This window comes from Trichogramma pretiosum, unplaced genomic scaffold, assembly GCF_000599845.2.
Source record: "Trichogramma pretiosum strain Unisexual culture from Peru unplaced genomic scaffold, Tpre_2.0 scaffold29, whole genome shotgun sequence".
NCBI classification, from domain to species: domain Eukaryota; kingdom Metazoa; phylum Arthropoda; class Insecta; order Hymenoptera; family Trichogrammatidae; genus Trichogramma; species Trichogramma pretiosum.
The window spans coordinates 489,202-494,562 of NW_019641669.1; positions in this window are offsets into that span (position 1 = coordinate 489,202).

Here is a 5,361-nt window from a genome sequence, read left to right on the forward strand (position 1 = left end):
CGCGCGGCGGCGAGCTGCTTGTGTGCTCGCTGGTATACCTATAGCGTTGCACGAGGATCGAGGCGATTTATTGACCAACATGATGCTTTTCGGCCTTTGCGTCTCGCCACACACGTAGATACAGGTATACAGGAGCTGCTGCTAACTCGCGAGATTACCCAGTCAACGCGCGTTTGTATAGATATATCGCATGGAGCTTGATTTTCATTATGTACTTGCCTGCACATTTTGGGTCTCTGCGATAAATCGCACGCGACATGCGCATTGCAGCGGCGAAACGCGACGGTCGCGCGCACGAGCGCGGCAATTCCGCTTTGAATTCGAGTCAATTGCTGCTCCAGCTGTTTCCGAAGCTTCGCGGTGCTGCCATTTGGTATAAAGTACGCGTACTCGGTGTGTACGACCGATAAAGTAGTTGCTTTACGCTTCTACAAATCATCTCTTCCTCTCTTTTTCCTCTCTTAAAATAATGATGACCCTAAAAGTGAAGCCAATCTATTCGGCCTCTGATTGGTTGACTGACTTTTGACTCGAGTCGAAACGTAATAAAGTGAAATCTACGGTCAAAATAGCAACTTTTTCGAAACTGACTGAAAAATGTACGCGTGCGAAGCGCGCCTGAAAGTTACTATTAATAAAATTAAAGATGTAACTCATCGCTCAGTGTCGTGAGCTAATAAAGCTCGTCAATAATTTTTCAATTGATATAATTGTGCTCTAGTGTACAAATTATTTTTGTCCTGTCGCCATCCTTTCTTACACAAATAATTCAACGTAGTGCCCACTTTGCCGCAAAAATTTACTGTTGATGAATCAAAGGGGAAAGTAATAAAGGATACGAATTGAATTATTTTAAAGAATGCTTGATTTTTATTGAACAAAGTCACTCGGATATAACGTTATAATGCTAAATAATTTTTATTGAATTTATTATTTGTTATACGCTTGGCACATTAATAATAAAAATAGTAACGCTTGGCCCTTTCCGAATCGGGCCAAGTTCGATGATCTTTGTTGGTCATCTTCGCTGCGCTTATGGTATAATGGATACCATGAGGATCGTTTCCCGACCAATTGCCGACCCAGAAATGACCTTCTGGACGTTTGACCTCTTTTAAGTTTTGTTGGTCATCTTGGTTGCGCTTATAATAAAAATAGTAACGCTTGGCCCTTTCCGAATCCGCCAACTCGGGGGTTCGCTCATCTTCGCTGTGTTTTTGGAATAATGGCTTCCATAAAGATCGTTTGCCGACCCAAAAATGACCTCCTGGGCGTTTGACCTCTTCTAAGTTTTGTTGGTCATCTTGGCTGCGCTTATAATAAAAATAGTAACGCTTGGCCCTTTCCGAATCCGCCAAGTCGGGGGTTCGCTCATCTTCGCTGTGTTTTTGGAATAATGGATTCCATAAGGATCGTTTGCCGACCCAAAAATGACCTCCTGGGCGTTTGACCTCTTCTAAGTTTTGTTGGTCATCTTGGCTGCGCTTATAATAAAAATAGTAACGCTTGGCCTTTTCCAAATTGGCCAAGTCGGGGGTTCGCTCATCTTCAAGTAAATTTCCCGAAGCTGAGCAAAGATCACTCAACATCAAGACCGCTACAGCGGCGAAGCTAAAAAACGAAATTAAATTTTTCTTACTTTAAGTGAATGGCTAATATACAATAGATACAGTTTCATAGTCAACAAATAAACATTTTTCTACAATATCAAAAATAATTTTTTAATTGAAAATAAATCTACCAAAAAAGCAATATTCACAAAAATATTTTTTATTTTTAATTTGAAAGAATATATTACTTACATGAGAGACAGCTTCGACATTGTTTTAATTGTCTTTGTCTCCTTTGCTTTGTTGAACCACTGATGACTGAATGAAGTCTCACATGGGTATTTATACAAAATTATAATGAATTACCACTTCTAATTATTATTTCTTGTTACTGCGTATCAAAAAAGAGTTCCTGTGATAACAGCGAATTGATATATTTTTTTCTTTTAATGGAAGTTTTGCGACGGTTTTAAATGCCAATACAAGTTGTATACATATTTTATAATCACATAATTAAAATTTGAGCCTTCTTTTGACAATTATATAATAAAATCCTTAATGAACTCTGTACGTTAGAGTTTGGAGATTAAATATATTTTGAGATTTAATTAAGTTGTTATGATGCATTACGCGCCAGAATAGGCTGCTTTGATAAACCAGGAAGTTAAAATATCTTTAAATATAATATTTTAAATTTTGATTGTGTTTAATTTTGACAATAAAATTGTAGAGTAAATAACATCGATATTATCATACATTTAAATTAATATCATCGAAACTATTTTTGAAAATAACCAATTTTTCTTTCACGTGATTTTGTTCAGGATATTACTCGCTTCTCTGGAACCAGTAAAATGATTATATCATAAATGAATATCTTTTTGTGCAACATTCATAGATTACCAATTATATGTATAATTTTGGTAGTTAATTTCAAATATATAACTCATTAAAAAAAAAAACAGATGCAATAACGTATACAATAATTTTTACATTATCACTTACAGATTTATAGATAAAGGTACTCACCAACTAGTGGTAGAGTCTTAAAGTGATATCGTTGCATTCTTAAGTTTGAAAACTGGTCAAATTTTTATGATACATATTAAATAGTCATTTAGAACGCGTTTACTATTTGGGTCAAATTTTCTAAAAACTTCTAGCGTCTTGCTCTAAAAGTACCTGAATGAACTGGAAAAAAATAACCATCTAGTGGTTTCTGTAGAAAATTTGGTCATCTTTCCATTGGCGAGGTAATGTTTTCCGGAATTTTCCAATTTTACTTCGGAAAATTGTATTTTGCACCTAGAGAGTGAAAAATATGCTATTTTGTGCCACTCTAACCTAAAGTAACATTTTACTCCCGCTGCGCGAAATGAAAATGTTACTTTAGGCTGGGGGGTTCACAAAAAATTGTATTTACACCTATATAGTGAAAAAAGAAATTCTAAGAGCACGTGATTATCATATGTGATAAATTAGGGTCAACCATCCAGTGAATGAATGGTTTAAAAAAATGCGACACAATAATTTTTTTTTATTTATTTATTTATTTATTTATTTATTTATTTATTTATTTATTTATGAAGTAGTTCTTCACGGCGTTTCGATGAAGAGTGTTTTCCTTCATGGCGTTTAACAAACAGGTTTTGTTTTATAGCACATTTCATTGGGTTTTTTTTTTTCATAAACACCGGCATTATAACGGACTAGTTACCTTTAAAACTGTCATTTATATGGTAAACAATTGCATTTCCAGTGAAAAATGAAGTTTTAATTAGAAAATTTCACTCTTTTCCAACTTTCATTTACTGGTGTAGCGAATAGTTCGCACTTGCCCAGTAAATGAAAGTCGAAGATAAGCATATTTTGATTAGAGTTTTGAACCAATTCTCATCTATGAGGTCTTAAAATGTTTGTAAAATGGTTCTTCCCTACTCAAATGAAATAGATTTTTAAAAAAGATCCCTGAAAAAATCCCAAACTTGTCCGACAACATGAAAAACCATAACATGACCTTGAAATACTTTAATTAAGTCATTTAACACAGATGCCTTATTTTATTCATGACAATATGGCAATAAAGAGGTTGGTTTGGATGATAAATTTATTTTAGTTTCTAATTCAATAAAAAAGGTGATATATTACAGTCTATATTGATTATTAAATCAACGTATGCTTATATTTGTACATTCATTTACTGTATTTCACGGCTTTCATTCACTGAATCGAATGTTTCATTCACTGGTAAAGCACGTTTTTTTTCATGTTCATGAACTTTTATAAATGAAAAACTCAATTGAAAATTCTGTAAAAATTCTAATATAGGTAGAGGAAGGTATGAACTTTGACAAACTATTGGTTCGATTACCTAAAATTGACTAAAAACATTCATCCGAGCTGCTTGAAAGCAGAATTTTTCTAAACCTTTCAATCACTGGTCGAATGACTCTACATCCTTGGCTAGTGATTGATCGAAATGATAGAAAAAAAAATGAAATTTGATGAATTGACACGAGTTTGAATAAATTTTTCATTATTTGGCTATTTTTCAGAACTAAATTTTATTTAAAATGACAACGAGTCAACCGATCGAAAATCCCTTCGATCAATCACGAGTCAGTACCCTTGAGAGGATCTGTGCAAAATTTTAGCTCAATCGGTCGATTCGTTCTCGAGAAATCATACCTACCGCACGAGTAAACAAAGTTTCGAGAAAAACGCGTTTTAAGTTTTTATACCGTGATTTGAACGATTTAAATGATTTGAATTGTATATTATAGCGACTTACATCAAACCTTCGATTCCGGGTCCATATAATAATTCCTTAGCTTCACCTGCAATTTCTAGAGCACCTTTTTGATGTTATCGACGAATAATTCTAGCCTCTTGAGTAGTATCCGAAGCTCTATGCTCAGCGATCAGCACGCGTTTTTCGTCCTCGCTCCGCGCGTACTGTTCTGGCCAAGTTTGATTCCCATACTATACATGATAGTATGGGAAGGCTTCTGTCTCTTGATTAAACATACAAGCAGCAGTGTATGCAGAAATTTAAAATATTTTTGAGCCAGCTGGTAATATTTTTGGTGTAATTTTTCAAATTAGCTGATTATAGCTTTCGTTGTTGTTCTGTGTGAAACCACCTAGACAGCGCTCTAAAAGTTTATTAGATCTCAGCTATTCATAAATTGGTTTGATTGCAGCTAAAATATCATCTGGAATTGGTTTATAATCATGCTTGAATGTCTTCAGAGATTTTTCAGCGGAAGCACGTTGTCTCGAACACCAAGACTCAACCTCTGAGGACACTTTTCATGATGCGGTTGCTCATTGTCAAATTTTTTTTGATTGAATTCTCTATAACTTCAGCAATATTGCTCGGATCAACTTGAAATTTTGTCACAATATTCTTAAAGACATTTACTTTCAAATAGAAGAATAAAAAAAATTTCGATTTTCCGAAAATTACAAAGCTATGTAACCCCTTAACCCATTAACGCGCAAAAGTGCAATTTGGTGCATGAATTTTCCATTGCAAAAAAATTATAGATTTGTAAAGGTTAATTTTAAGGTTAAATTTAAGGTTTTTAAAGAAAGTCTTCGAAAATTGTCGGCTTTTTGTGTTACGACACGAGTTAACTTTTACCTTTTGGAATCATACGGATTTTTCTCACTTTTTACACCCTAGGAACCAGAATCAACGTCTGGAGCGAAGATTGGAACTTGGAAAAAAACGACCGGTCTGATAAGCATAAGGATCTATTTACTCCATGTTTTTTTGTGTCAAATCGATTTTGCCTTTCGGAGCTTG